Source organism: Vicugna pacos, chromosome 17 (assembly GCF_048564905.1).
Source record: "Vicugna pacos chromosome 17, VicPac4, whole genome shotgun sequence".
Lineage (NCBI taxonomy): Eukaryota > Metazoa > Chordata > Mammalia > Artiodactyla > Camelidae > Vicugna > Vicugna pacos.
The window spans coordinates 55,131,427-55,146,928 of record NC_133003.1 but is presented as its reverse complement, the minus strand read 5'-3'; the positions used below and the strand labels follow the sequence as shown (position 1 = coordinate 55,146,928).

The following is a 15,502-nucleotide window of genomic DNA, read 5'->3' as shown; positions in this document are numbered from 1 at the left end:
GCCCTCCTGTGACTGGGGCTGTGAGTGCGCCCCGGGGATGCGTGGAGCCACCGACCCCCAGACTCCAGCACTTTGCGCAGAGGCGTGCCCTGGCAGGAGGTGGGGCTGGGGCGCACAGGGCCCAGGGGTCTTCTCAGGGAACTTCTGCCTCCTGGGGCACAGCGTCTGACAGCCTCCTGCAGTAGCTATTGCTTTTCTGTTTTCATGAAAGTTCTGCTTCGTCTGTTGAATTGCTCAGACCCAGACACTGCCTTCTGCGCGCACGGCCCCTGGCCCTCTGGCCATCCAGCTCCTGTTTATTTCCTTTTAAGCTTAGAAATTGATGGTGAAAAACTGTTTGTGGGCGACTGGGATCAGCTACCCGATCGTCCTCGACCCCAGCAGCTGGGGTGGGGGTGCGGCGGGGGCAGCCCGGCTGCAGGCCTGGCCTCGACAGGCAGGTGCAGGAGAGCCTGCAGGGTCCAGCCAGCTCTGAGGGCAGGGATATCCTGACCCTCCTGCACCCAGACGGTTCCTGGGAATCATGGTGCGGGAATCACGTTTCGTCGGGCGCCCAGGCTTCCCGGTCTTTCTGAGCCGCTGTTCCTCGCGCGCAGACCACCAGACCTGAGTGAGTAGGTTTCTCCATTTCACTGCGGAGGGAGGCAAGATGCTGGGCTCACCAGGGCCCCGTGATGGTCTTGGACCCCCAGGAACAAGCCGGGAGTGATGTCCAGCACCCGCGGGAAGCAGAAGGCAGAGAGCAGGGGGTCTCTCCGCCCATGCTGGGCGTGTGGTGGGAGAAGCTGTGGTACCTCTTTGACCAGAAGAGCCACGGCCCCGAATCTCTCGCCATCTCGCCTGGCTCAGGGCCGAGGCTCGGTGCACTGGGCCATCTCCCGCAGGAAGTGTCCCGGAGTGGGTCCCTCGCTCGCCTTGCCAGAAGTCAGCTGTCCTGGGCAAGGGCGACCCTGTGCACCACCCTCCCACGGAGACCTGCGGTGCTGGTGGCCCTGCGCCCGCCTGCCTTCTGCCTCGGCCTGGGTTCCTGGAGGGGCGGCGAGCAGGCTTCGGGGCCCAGCAGGGCTCAACCCTGGCTCTGCTGCAGGAATGAAACAGCCTGTGTGACTTGAGCAGGTTGTTTAAATTCCACTGCCTCAGTTTCCTTATCTTTGAAGCAGGAATTTTAAGACGGACCTGCCATTTGCCTGGGGGTGAGTGGTCACTCGTGCAGAGCAGCCACAGAGTGGTGGACAGACCCGCTCGCTAATCCCACGTTAACGTAATCCTGCCCACTGCCAGCGCAGGGACAGCTGGGACAGTTGTGGTTCCTACCTCCCAAAGTCCACAGTCCAGTTTGGAAGGGGAGGGGACGTTGAGGATCAGGGCCCAGAGGGGAGGACTCCTGAGACCCACTTCCTGTGACCAGAGAACCCCCAGCTCTATGGAAATGGCCTCAGAGCTGAGGGGCGAGGGCATCTGGGGGCCTGGCTTCACGGACTGAGAGGGGAGGGCCCTCCTGACTGTCCAGCACTGGGGTGTGAGCGGCAGTGCTGCCCCTGGTTTTCCCTCTGCTCCTGCTCAGACCTTTAGGGGCAGCCGTCCCTTGATCCCACCAAGCCTGCAGCCTTCTCAGTGCTGGCACTGAACGGCCCCTCTTGGTGTTCGGGGGTGTCTGAGGAAGGGAACTCTGCTTCACAAGAGAAGGGGGGCTGCAGTTACAGCCCCAGGCGACCTGTCTCACACTCGGTGGAGCTGCTGTGGGTACAACAGGCACCAGGTGTGGCGGTTCAGCCTGTGCCCCAGACACTGCGGCAGGGTTGGGGATAGCCTGGCAGGGCGGCCCTGGAAGGCTGTCATCTGGGGTCCCCGAAGCTAACGGAGCCAAGCCCCAAGGCCTGGCAAGTCTGCAGCCCACAGAACACAGCCCTACTTCACCCGGGGTGCACTGCAGGATGTTCTGTGGATGAAGCAGCTGGTCCTCACTGGAGGCCTGCAGGAACAATCTGATCCAGCCGCACACACGCTCGAGGCTCAGGCCAGCGTGGGGGCACGTGGGGGCGGGATGGCCCTTTACAGGAAGTCCGAGCGTGGAAACTGCTCTGAGCTGTTGGAAGGTGGATGGCTGGCCCCTTTGGAGGGCTCATGGGTGGGCGAGGGCCCCTTCCTTAACCTGGGTGCTGGTTACAGGGTGTGTCCGGTGATGGGGGCTTACTGGGAGTGTTCGGCCGGTTTTGCCGTTTCTGTGAGAACATGACACTCAGTCAAGAGTTGGCGATGCAAAGCCTCAGGCACCAGCAGGCCACCCACCACTCCGTTTTCCGCACGCATGAAGCCCTGTGTCCCCAGGCCCCCGGGTCTGTGTTCTAGCCCTTGTCACGCTGTCTCGTGGCATCTCCCCTCCAGGATCTGAGCTCAGCGTCCTCTGGGTCTGATCCATCAGGGGTACGTGGGGTCTGGCAGAGAGCAGGTGGCCAGTAAACGTGCGAGCAGAAAGGTGGGCTTCCAGGAGGAGGCGGCTTCTGAGGGCAGAGGGCGGTGTCCTGAGTGGGCAGCTTGCTGTGTGTCAGGGCAGCGCCCCGACAGCGATGACCAGGCACAGAGTGTGGAGCACTCTCAGGGTGGCCCTGGCCTCACGGTCCCCCAAGGGAACTGCAGTTTCCTCCGGAAATTCCAGGCGCAGGTGGGGCCCAGGGATCAGCGTTTCGGTGAGCGGTGACTAGCCCGCTAGCTCGCTAACTAGCAGGCGCTCTGACACCTGAGGAGTGCTGGGCTAGTGTCCTAGGTGATTGCTGGGCCCCCGGGCCTCTTCCTGGTGGCCCCGGTCCCGAGCGTCCGAACGCTGACGTCCCTGCATGCGTTCTGCCCAGGGCCAGGCTTCGGCCCAGCACCTCGTCTCCTTGGTGAGCCCAGGTTTCATCCCCGTGTCCTAAAACCCGCGGGATGAGTGAGGCATCCATCAGGTGGGGAAGGTGAGGGAGGCGCCAGGAGAACCGAGCCCGCCAGCTGGGCCCTGCCAGTGGAGGGACGTGGTGTTTCCCGCCCAGCCTCGCCGGCCCTCCTCTCCATGGGCCTCGAGCAGATGTGCTCTAGCTTGTCTGTGCTCTCTGGGGAGGCCGGGACGGGGCCGCCGCTGCTCTGGGCGGCTGCGCCTCCTCCAGGCAGGTGTGCTTCAGAAATGGAAATGGCCCCGGGGTCCTGCCGCTTTGTGTCAGGGCCACGTCCTCCTCGTCCAGCTCCCCGTCCCACACTCAAGGCGGCCGTGAAAGTGAGTGCCTTGGTCTGCGCTACACTCCCTGTGGGTAAAGGGCTCGGCTACACCTTGTCTTGCTCCCGGGCTCAGTGACAGTGGTCACGGAGCAGGTGAGCCTGGAGGAGCCTTAGGGACAAGAGTGGTTGTGGACTCAGGAGGGGGAGGTCCAGGGTCGGGGTGCAGTGGCTGAGAAGGTGGCAGGGGTGGCGGTCTGCGTGAGGCTCAACACCCCAAACAACGTCCTCCCGGGACGAGGGCTGTGAACTCGTCCCCAGCTGGACGATTCGGGGTCTGCCCGCCCGGCCCTCTCCCTGTCCCTGCATGTCCTAGACTCAGTCCTTTGCCTCCTGCACCCCCACCGCCCCGTCACCTGTCACCTGGACGAGGGCATCATCCCTGGCAGTCCCTGTGTCCCTGTCCCGATTCCTTGCTGCTTTGTCCGAGCTTCTCCGCCCTGCCTGACTTCACCTGCTGGCTCCTGCGTGTCCCTCGGACTCAGCCCTGCCTCTCCTCGACAGAAGCCCCTGTCCTCCAGCCCAGCACAGGGTTTCCCAGTGTTTCCCGTGCTGGCCTCCACAGCCGACGTCGTTGGCTTCCTGCCCTCAGTGACCTCCAGGTCAGGAAGTGATTCACATTCACACATCACAGCACCAGACGTCCAGAACGTCCAGAGAAAGGGGGAGCGTCCTCTGTGCTCAGCACCCCACTGCGGGCCTGGAGGGCTGTGGCTGTGAGCCTGCCCATGCGGAGGCCAGCCGCAGCCTCCCTTCAGGACAGAGGCCTTCCACCTCCCATCAGCAGCAGCTCAGGCGCCCCCCAGGCCCCACGTACGTGAAACAAGGTGCAGACGCACTCACATGCCCTCGAGAGCCATGGGCAATGTCACGGAAGGGCCGTAGTCTTTAAAGACCTCTGGGCCGTGCGCCTCACCCTGTGCCATTGGGATAAAGCAGCCAGTTTGGAGGCGTCTGGTGCTTGATGCCCGCAGTCCCCGGTTCTGGGGCGGCACCAGCAGGCAGGCTGGACCTGGCACCTGAGCAACAGCGCGTGAAAGGCGTCAGGCTTCCCGGCTCACTTGAAGTGCTTTGGAATGTGAGGAATTCCGCCCTGGATTCTCAGCGGGGAATGTAGGGCCCAGCCTTCCCCGGCTTCCTGGGGGAATGCAGGCCGTCCTGGTTCAGAGGGCCGGGTGGTGACGAGAACTCCAGCTACTGGTGAGATAACCAGATCCCGCGGGACTGGCTTGCTGGTTGCCAGCAGGGGCTTTGCTGGAACCGCGGGACCTGCGGGCACCTCTGTGTCCCTGGGGCACCTGGCAGGCGTACTGGCCTCACACCCACTCTGTCCACGCCCCGGAGGCACGGTTGTCTGGCCCTGAGCCAGCTGTTCACCAACCCTGCGGCCACAAGCAGGGTTGCTGGCCTGGGATGGGGGTGGGAGTTGGGCAGAGCCCACAACCCTGGGAGCAACAGCAAGGTGCTGGGGGCAGAGTCAGTGGCGTCCGGGTCCTGGATTGCTGTGTACAGTGGGCTGTATGTGGCGGTGGTCCTCTGTCCTTGTCACTTTGGTGTCTGTGTTTGGTGACATTTGAAGGAATGTGGTAAAGTTCAGTTGTGACCACTTTCTGTTTTCTCAGCAGTTACAGGAAACATCTCAGTTTCCTCCTGAATGTGTGATCCCAAAGCTGTGGGCAGAGCGTCCCGCGTGGGCAGCTGCCCCGGCGACCCTCCACGTGCCGGCAGGGACTTCATGGGACGTGAGGCCACTGCACAGAAACCGGCTCTCAGCAGGCTCCAGCAGGAACGCTTGTCCTGTGAGGCACGGCCTTGTTTCTTTAGATCCACTCTCGGTTGTGCTAATGACGGAAGGAGAAGTAAGAACAGGAGGAAAGTCTGAGAGCTCCGGTCAGTGAGCCGGGAAGCGGGAGCGTGACAGAGAGGCCTGAGCAGTGGGGCAGGGCGAGGCCGGGCGTGAATGGGCCCGGAGAGGGGAAGCACACGGACTGCGGAGTTAACTCTCTGGGCTGCGAGTGGCTAACTGCTGCCCAGAGTCTCAGCGGCGGAGGCAGAGGAAGAGACAGATGCACGTGAACCTCCTTAGTTCCCAGGAGGAGACTGGGGACGGATGAACTAGAAACGAGGGAGGCTTGTACCTGCAGGTGCGGGGATGGGCTGGGGGGACACGGAGCGGTGGGGCATCTCTGAGTACAGTTTCTATAAATAGTCTGGCTTTCGAACCATGTTAATATTTTGCTTATTCAAAAATTAAATCAACAAAGATGGGGTTAAGATGAATACAGGCAGAAGTAAGTGAAGCTAGCTGCCCGCCGGCAGGGCCACCCAGCCGAGGAGCAACCGGGTTAGTGCAGGAGGGCTTCCCACCCTCTCCCGCTCCTTCCCGTGAGGTGCGGCTGAGAACCCCGGAAGTGTGGGTGCAGGACCAGAGGAGGGGGCCGGGGTGGGAGCCTGGGCTGGAGGGGCTCACGGCCCCACCTAGTGACAGGACGCAAGCCCAGGCCAGTGCCCCCGGGCCCCGCCTCGTGCAGACGGCTGCCCAGGGGGCCTCCCGCTCCTCCAGATGGAGGGGGTCCCACCAGCCACACTGGGGACCAGGTGAGAGCCGCCCTGACAAGCGGCCCCAAGAAGCGCTCTTCATCCTGAGGGGCTGGAGAGTCCCTTCCTCCCCCCAGGGACCCCAGGTGGCTCGACAGCGTGACGGACGTGGCTGGGGAGCACTGGCCTGGGGAGTGGTCCTCATCCGTGGACAGGAGAGTCCTTTCTCCCACCTAGAGACACGAGTGCCTTCTCAGCCGCTGACAGGCGTGCTGGGTGGAAAATCATCAAGGGCGTGCGAGGTCGGGGCGCAGCCGCCCGGCAGGGCCTGGCTGCCCTGGAAAGACACTCCAGCAACAGCCACGTTTGCATTTTTGACCACCTGTGGAACCAAAATAGTTTATATCCTGGGTCATAAAAGAAACCTTAAACTTAAAAGAATTGAAACCAACATGTGAAAATGCGTGGGTTACAGCGTAAGCAGGGTTGAAAGGGAAACTTACAGCAGTAAAAGCTTCATTAGAAAAGAGGAGAAGTTTCAAATTAAAGATTCTACCTCAAAAATTAGAAAAACAAGAGCAAAATAAACCACAGCAAGCAGGAGAAAGGGAACAGGGGAGGTGGGAACAGAAAATACAGTCCTAACAGGAAACAGTTGAGAGAATTGATGACACAGAATGCTGGTTCTTGGAAAGAATGAATAAAATCGATAAACCTCTGTCTGGCAAGACTGACAGAGACCGAGGGACACACGTCGCGTGAGCAGCAGTGAGACAGGTGGTCACGCACGTCCCTCGGCCGCCCCTCCGGGGAGGTGACCCCACCAGCAGCTTTAGGCTCGTAAATTCAACAATGCAGAAGGAATGGGCCGATTCTTCGAAAACCACAAACTACAAAAGCTCAGCTGAGGTGACGCTGGTACGCAGAGTAGTCCTGTGGCCGCGAAAGACAGGACGCCGCGACTGTAAACCTCCGGGAGAGGGAGTCTCCGGGCCCAAGCGGCTGCTCTGGAGGTCGCTGCCAGACACTTAAAGAAGAATGGAAACCAGTTCTACACAATCTCTTCTAGAAAAAGGAAGCCCCGGGGAGACTTCCCAGCTCACTTTATGCAGCCAGTATTACCTTGTCAGACAAGCAGTGTGACCAAACCAGATGCAGGCGAAACTGCAGACGAGGTTTCTCATGAATTTGGACACAAAATCCTCCACTAAATGTTTGCAAACCAAAATCAGCAATGGATGAAAAGAATTTTTCTTTAAAAAGAATAGAGTTATATACCATGTGTATATAAAGTGGGTTTTTTTTCTGGATGTGCAAGGCTGGGTCAGTGTTTGAAAATCAATTAAATCCATCATGTCAAGTGAAGGGGGAAAAATCATATGGTCATATTAACCGACAGAGAAGTATTTGACAAAAATCAACAGCCACTCATGATACAAAAACAAAAACAAAAAACAAAAAAAACCTTTCAGAAAATCAGGACCAGAGGGCGGGAGCTACCTTAACTTGTTAAGGACCATGCACTGGAACCCCGCAGCTGTCACCAGGGTAAGGATGGGGTTCTGAGCGCCCTCCCCCTAAGATGGGGACCAGGGCTTCACCGCTGTCCCTCAGGGCACCAGCGAGACACTAGCCTCTGCAGTAGGACAAGAAAGAGAAATGCAGGGCTTGTGGATTGGAAAGGAAGAAGTGGAACTGTCCCCGTTTTCATGTGACACCGTCATCTGCTTGGAAAGTCCTGAGGAATCAAAACCGAAACCAACCGTGGCACGAATAAAGGCACTCGGCACGCTCGCGAGACCCTAGACCAACACACGAGAGTCAGTCGTGTCGCAGACTGCTGTGTTCTGACAACATCTGGACGCTGAAATTGAAACCATCCAAAGCAAGTGCCATAAAAGGAGACAACGATGCAATGGACCTCATCAAAATCACAAGCTTTCGTTCTGTGCGAGACCCTGGGCGGAAGATGGCAAGAGAAGCTACGGACGGGGGAACGTGTTTGCAAACCACACACCAGACAAAGGCCCGGGATTGGAACAGAAAGTGCGCTCAGCTTGCCAGCAGGAAAATACATAAATAAAGACCGACAGTCCAATTAGGACGATTAGCCGAGGGGACACAGATGGCAGGTGGGCACATGAAAAGACACCCAGCCTCGTCAGCCAGTGGCTGCACAGCTCAGCCCGCTGTGTGCCACCCGCACCTAGATGTCGGGAGCGTTCCAGAGATGACGAGGGGTGTGGATGTACTCAGGACAGAGGAGCCGGCCAGAAGGCGGGCCCCCGAGCCAGGTTCGGGTGCCTTGTCTGAGCAGCACAATGCGAAATGACAGAAATGGGTTACAATGCACTGCATTGTAAGGAAAGAATTTGAGTCCATTCTGATACGAAAATATATGGAAGCAAAGGAGGAGAAGGAAAGGGAACCTTTCTTCACAGAGTGACAACCGCTAACCACAGAGACGGTTATCAACAGCCTCTCCTTTGCTACTATCATAATAATGATCAATTCATTGAAAACCATGAACTGATGTAAGGCCGATGGGAGCTGGACTGTCCCGCGGTCTCTCTTACAGCGTCGGTCCTCGGAGTGTGTTGTGGGGGAAGGGCGGGCAGTCAGCCGCTCCCATGCAGCAGGTCGCCTCAGAACGGCCGTCATTTGGGTCGTAGGGCCCGTGAGCCAGGCGCGCAGACAGGGCGCAGGATGGGCCCCCTCTGCTTCCTGAGGTCCAGACGACTTCCCGTCTGGTGGCTGGAACCATCTAAAACTGCCTTCCACCCCGGCCTCTGGCAGTCAGTTGGGACTTCCCAGGACTGTTGGCAGGACGTTCACACGTGTCCCCTCGGTGTGGGCTCTCCAGGGTCCCAAGAGAGCCAGCGTTTGTGATCTTGACTCCGAGGCCCTGTTGTGTCACGTTGGCACAGTCACAAAGCTGCCCCCGTGGACGCAGGAGGGGTGTCGCATGACCTCGTGTGCCAACCAAGCATGTGCATGGGAGACATGCCGGCCGGCCTGCCGATGGGGCAGCCTGTGGCCACCACCTCAATCCCTCACCTCAGTAACGGCACCCACCAAGGATGTGCTGTCACCTGCAGCTGAGCCGAGCGTGCAGAAACAATTGTCCAAATCCACGCAGAGGGACCTTCTCAGGAACAGCCGTCCTGGACCCTAACCCAGCATCAGTGTCCTGAGAGGCCAGAGAGAGGGTGTGGACAGGGCAGCTGGAGGGTCAGGAGGAGGCAGGTCAGTGAGGACGTGCCCGATTGAGCCCCAGATTTAAGGGCTGGTGGTTCTTGGGATAATCAGAAAAAGTCAAATATAGAGCACATTTTAGAAAATGATTTTCCTGCTGCCATGAAGTGTCCCGACCGCGGTGGTCGTCGCGTGTTTACGTAGAGAGTCGGCGTCACCTGGCTCGTAGGAGATGCTGCCGGAGGGTTTGGGGGTGAAGGGTCCTGACCGCCAGCTCTCAGCGGAGATGGGCGGAACCCCGTGGATGATGGATCTGGGTGAAGTGGGTCTGTCTCTGAGTTGCACACACAGGTTTGAAAATGTTCAGGATGAGAACCTAGGGCTGGAGGAAGCCTGCACACGTGTCCCCTGAGCAGCGGACGTAAGAGTTCTGGGAGGATGGAAGGAGGCAGGCTGTGAGGAGGACGAAGCAGGGGAGGCAGCCAGGTGCCGCTCTTGGCGGGAGGCGTAGAAGTTCCTTCAGTGCGGAGCTTCACCCTCCCAGCAGAGCCTGGCTGGAGGGGCGGGTGGAGAACGCGGTGAGGAGGGCTTGGCCGCTCCCCCGTGGACTCACCAGTCCCCTCCGCCTCCTCCACCGAGGCTGCCTCAGTTCCCGCGACTCCCTGAGAAGTGACCCCCCAGTGACTGCTGGGCACAACTGCGTTTCTGTCTCTCTGCTGGCACAAAGGGCTCCAGCAGCCAGGGGCTCTGCTCCCCGGGACAGGGCAGCGTGGCCCAGGCCTCCCCTCCACGCAGGGTCCCAGGGTGGGACCCCCGGCAGCCCATGCTGACAGCAGTGAGGCCCATCACTGGAGACGTGTCCCATGACAAGTGACACTATAGAAGGCCCTGTATCTCCACCCCTCTGCACTCACCTGTGTCCTTACGGCCTGGGCTCACACCGCTGCCAGCTGCCCTCTGTACGTTTCCTTGCCCTTCCGCAGCCTGCAGAGCCGTCCAGTCTGGGACGAACGTGCCCCATGTCCTGTTTCGTTTTCTGGAGCTCAGGTGGAGGCCGAACCTGTTCCCGAGTGTCCCGGTCACTTGTACGTGAGGCTGGCTGTAAGGACACTGGCTGGGAGGCGGGGACCCCGAAGCAGGAGCAGCCCACCCGGGCAGGCAGGGGTGTGGACGGTGTGGCATCTCCCGAGGGTGGCCCTGGGGAAGTGGTGGCTGTCAGGCTGGGCCGAAGGGCCCTGGGCATGACCCAGGGGTGCGACGTCAGTCCTGAGTGACGTGGGGGCTGCCGAGGAGTCCGAACTCCTTGTCTGCTGTCTTCCCGCCTCTCACGCCCCTCGTGCCAGTGCACCATGAGGGGAGGGAGGGCTCCCCACCACGGGGGCCTGCAGGGGGCCCAGGGTGGCTGATGAGGGGAAGGGAGCTGCTCCGGGAGTCCCCCCGGGTCCCCTACCCCTGCCAGCTCACCGGGGGGGCCCGTGTCAGCCCCCTGAACCCAGATCTTGTGCAGGGAGCTGCTGGTCCCCCCACTGGGGTGGTGGTCGGGTGGGCTCAGCTCCCTGGGAGAGCAAGGGCCTGGGGCCGCTGGTCCGGGGTCCTCCCTCTGCGTGGGGTCCCGGCCCCTGAAGGCTGACCCTGCCCCGTCCTGCCCCGTCCCGCCCCGTCGTCTCAGAGCCGGCAGGTTAATTTCCTGCCAGGCCAGCAGTAGTGGTCTCGGCAGCTGCAGCCCCTCAGAACCATCTCCCTGCAGTCGTGAGGCATGTCACCCAGTCCCCCGCAGGAGCCCAAGTCCTGTCTAGCAGGTGGCCTCGGCCTTCCCTGCCGCTGGCCCTGTGACCCTCGAGAGCGGCTGCTGCGTGCTGCTCGGGGCCGGACCACCTTGTTCAGTTTTTCTATGTGTCTTACGGCCACTCCCGGTCTTCTGAGCCGCTCTGACGACCTTTGGGACCCGCGTGCTGGCCCTGCCCCGCGGTCCCCTTCCCACCCGCCTGTGGTCACAGCCCTGCACCTCCTGCTGCAGCCCGGCTGCGTTATGAGATGGCCTTGTCCGCCGTCTCTGCCTGTGCTGCACTGTGCTTGCAGATATGGAGACAGAACCCGGAACGTGGGGCCTCGTGGAGCCTGCGGGGCCCTCTCGGTGCCGCGGCGTTTCCTATAGGCGTTGGCGCGGCCCAGGGAGCAGACACACGGACAGTTGTAGGCGTGCCCTCTTGCTCTGCTCGTCCAGGTGTTCCTTGTGGGAGGAGCAGAGCTCTTGTCTGAGTCTGTCCCTGCTCTAGGGCGGAGGAGCGCTGGGTGCATCCGGCCCGGCCTCGGCTCCCGGTCTGCGGACAGATGGTGTGCGCTGTGTCACAGCACTTCCGGGCGGGTATGCCCAGGTGCTCCTCAGAGGTAAAGTCCCTCTCCTGGCGGTGATGCCACATCCTGCAGAAAGGAATCCTTTTTCCAGGGTCCTTTACAGCTGCTAGTAAACACTTAGTGAGAACCCTTACGTTCGAAATGTTAAGCTGAGTTAATTAGTAATTTTTGTAGTAAAGAGGGGAGTTACTTTCCACTTAAGTAATGATGTATACTTGGTATGTGTTGAGCTATGTTATCCCCACAAAGCCTGCTGTTTACCAGTTTTCTCAAACTGCTCTAAAATTAGAAGTTGGAATCATAGGAGGTGGGAAGCCATGAAGAAAATTCATCTGTGTTTTGGAGAAACAAAAGGTCTGACGTTTCCGCTGAGAACTGATGATGGATTGAGCGTGTCTGCAGTGATCTGGGGCAGCAGAGGGGGTCCCTGAGCGAGGGTACCAGAGTTCCCACACGTGCACTTTTCCTTTTTTCCAACCCTCTTTCCTCTTTTGATTTTCTTCTCTAAGAAAAGTCTCAAACCAGGAAATATCAGAGAGCTAGGAAACTTACTACGAAGAACCAAATTTTAGTGTCCCACTGCAGCTTCACCCTTTGGGATAAAAAAATTAGATGTTTCAGCGGTTGGAGTTCTTTTTGGAGCAGCAACTTGGCCCTCGGAGCCCACATGGTGTCCTTGGTTCCCGTGTCTGCTTCCCAACTTCCCCGTGGTCTGGCCTGGGTGAGTGGAGTCACCTGCCACTCAGGTCGGTCACGGTGAGCCTGGCATTCCCCCACCCCTAGACTGTCCAGGTGGAGAGGCCTGAGGTCAGACTGCCCAGAGTGGCACGGCCAGCTGGCCCTCCCTCCCAGGCAGCAGTCCTGGGGGGGAGCACTGGGTTTCCGGGCCTGGACAGCACCTGCTCCCGCTCCTGGACCAGGGCCCGGCCCTCAGAACCCCCCTCCTCCCTGTGCACCCCCCACCCACTCCTCCTCCCGCAGCTGCGTCCATGTCTGGCAGAGAGAGTGGACGGCCCCGTTTCGCTAAGGTCCCTGGAGTCTGCCCCGCGGTCTGGACTCCTTGGGAAAACCTGGCACCTCAGTGGGACTTAATTTTAAAACACATATTGCAAAGTCAGTTGAGCTCAGTTTGACAGATACTTTGCTTAAAAATTCTTGTAATTGTTTGCAGTAAAAGATAGGAAGGATTTCAGAGTGATGCACGATGATTTGTGACATTTTAGGGAGGCGGCAAACACACACCGTTTACACCCAGCCGCAGCTCGGCTGTGGTCTGCAGCCTCTGGGGAGAGGGGGGGTTCTTCTCTGGGTGGGAGGGAACGTTCTGCAGGTGGGAACTTGCCACTTTGATGAGGGCCTCGGGGGCCCAGACCCGGGAGGGCGGGCGTCAGCAGGAGGTGGGAAGAGAGGGCTGCGGGGCTGTGAAGTCCTGGGACCCAGACCCTGGCGGAATCGAATTCTGGTAACTCTGGCAGGAGTAAGGTGAGGTCTCAGATGTGAGTGATCAGTTAAGGCTGCCCCAGTGCATTGATTTCCTTAAAAGCTTGCTCTGTGGATGCTGTTTAAATATATTTATTAAAACACCCGAATTTAAACACTGTGACCAAGGCCCATGTTTTTAAAATAGAAGCTCCTTTACTAACAGACTTTTGTAGAAATAAGCAGTGGTGTGTCAGAGTTCAGTCTGTTGCCGTCTGTTGTCTAGTTGAAGCATATTAGGGACATCCCGCCTCGCACAGGTATGTGCCTCACAGGGAGGTTTTGTGGGCCCTCCAAGGGTCCTGGGGGCCCCAGTCTCAGAACACCCTTTGGGAGTCTGCCTGTGGATGACGGTGGGGAGGGCCGTGGGGATGACGGTGAGGATGACGGTGTGGATGACGGTGGGGAGGGCCGTGGGGATGACGGTGAGGATGATGGTGGGGATGACGGTGGGGAGGGCCGTGGGGATGACTTTTCAGACAGAGATGCTGTTTGTTCTGCGGATGAGGCCTGTCCCTTTCCAGTTACTGAGCGTCGTCCTTTCCTGTCCCCCAGAGGGCCTGGGCTGTTACTGGCCACCATCCGCTCTCTGTATGTTCCAGGCGAGCTGGATGACACAGGAGGTACCCCGTAACTTGCCCCCTGCCATGCTGCAGTCCTCGCATTCTGACTCCGTTTCCCCGTCTCTCCTGCTCTGACCCCGCTGCCTGCCTCCTCACGGCTTCTCAGGTCGCTTTTTCCTGGTGGCTGCGGGGGAGCCACAGCTCTGGGGGGCAAAGGGGGCCGGTGCCGAGGGAGGAGGCCCTTGTGCCCCTGGGGCCCCAGCCGCAGGCATCCTCCAGACTCTTCCTGAGCCCCACTTGGCATCGGGAGCTGGGGCCACCTCCAGAGCCCCTCACCCCCTTTTTCCAGGACAGCACCTCTGCCTTGGGATTCAGCCTCACTCCCGCAGACCCCTCCAGCGCCACCCGGCCCCTCATCTCCTCCACTCCGGAGGTTCCTTTGTTCCACACAGTGAGGGCGAGGCCGCGGAGCAGCCTCCCCCCGCCAGCGCCTCCCCCAGCCTCTCCCTGGCCTCCCTCCGTTTCCTCCAGCCTCCCTCTGGCCTCTCTCTGGCCTCCCCCCGCCTCTGTCCGGCCTCTCTCCAGCCAGCTGCAATGGACACGAGGCCCTTCCCCCGAGGACGCACCGTGATGACAGAGGCCACATGAATGCTGGAGCAGGAAGGTAGAGGGAGCCCATGGGGGCATTGACACCACGGCTTCATCCCTGGGGCCCGAGCCCCGGTTGCTGTAGATTATCATAGTTGAATCGAATCCTAACTGGTCAGGAGGCCCTGAGACATGACGTGTGTCTCACACTGGAGCAAAGGCACAGTTGAGAACCCCCTTCTGCTGCACCCAGCATGTGTACCCTCACTCAGCAGACACTGGCTGCTCTTCTGTTCCAGGCCCTGAGCCGGTTCCTGTGGCTGAACCGTGCCCCATTCACTGCGTGCTGGGTTCTGAGGCGCTGAGCTGCCCTTGCGTGTGGTGGGACTTGTGGAGGCCGTGGGCCATGGAGGGGGCAGGGCCCAGTGGAGAGAGACAGGGGCCCCTGGGTGCCACGGGGCGGGGCCAGAGATGCACCCTCCCCTGCAGCCAGCGCTGGGAGAGCTCGCCAGCGGCAGGGACCGGAGACGAGGGCTGAGGCCGGGAAGGCGTGTGGGTGCCTGCCTCCCCTGTGCATGCATTTCACAGAGGCAAGGCCGCTGGGCGGGCTTGGAGAGAAGGGAAGCCCTGGGGTCATGCGGGGCTGCAGGTTGCAGGGCCCGGGGGTGGTGGGCTACAAGGTGGCCGGAAGGGCGGGGCGCCCAGCACAGAGAAGCTTGAATGGACGATGGAGACACAGCCGCACTTTCCACGCACCTGCCGGGACGGTGCTTTCTACCTGGTCACCCTAGGGCCGGGCTGCGCACCTCCCACACAGAGCTGCCCTGGCAGAGGCCTGAGCCCAAGAGGCCCCCAGTGCAGGAATGTGACCACATGAGTCCACTGGGATCCCACGTCACTGCAGCGCCGGCCACGGGAGAGCAGAGCTCAGTGCCTGAGGGGAGGCACGTGAGCCTGGCCACTGCAGGCTCAGGGTCTGCTCCACTGAGATGGGCAACCAGGGATGTGGGCTCCACGCTTGCAGGAGGCTGGCCGCCTCAGGCAGGTGCAGAGGGCATGAACCACAGGGAGGAAACTGGCCCGTTCTGCGAGGACAGTGGAGGCTCCTGGAAGGTGGTGGCCTCAGAGCCGCTGTGAAGAGCCACTGTGAAGAACTGTGCCTGCACCTTGGAGCAGCCCGGGGCTGTGGGGTCAGGGTAGGGAGCAGAAGCAGGCCAGCTGGCTCTGCCTCGACCCCCTTGGAGGACAGAGGACGAGATGCTGTGTCCCGGACTCAGAGGGTGGCTGCCTGAAGCATCAGTGCTCCCCAGCCACGCCCACCAATGCTCCCAGAGTCGCGCAGCCCCTGCCCTCCACCTGCCTGAGCACTCATGAGCCCCTCGCGCCCCTGCGGCAGGTGTCCCTGCCCACGACCGCTGCACCCTTCCCCCTGCTCCCCACGCCTCCTTCGTGCAGCTCCGGCAGCACCGAGGGGCTTTGAGTGTCAGAGGCATCCTTTACAGGAAGGAGCCTGATGCCACGGCAGCCCGGCCTGCCGT

At 60.4% G+C, this 15,502-nt stretch overlaps 1 protein-coding gene across 1 annotated transcript in view; it reads left to right on the top strand.

Moving 5' to 3' along the window:
* Positions 1-15,502, top strand: part of CHCHD6 (coiled-coil-helix-coiled-coil-helix domain containing 6) — a 119,324-nt gene that overhangs the window by 76,448 nt on the left and 27,374 nt on the right. The gene's annotated exons all lie outside the window — the stretch shown is intronic.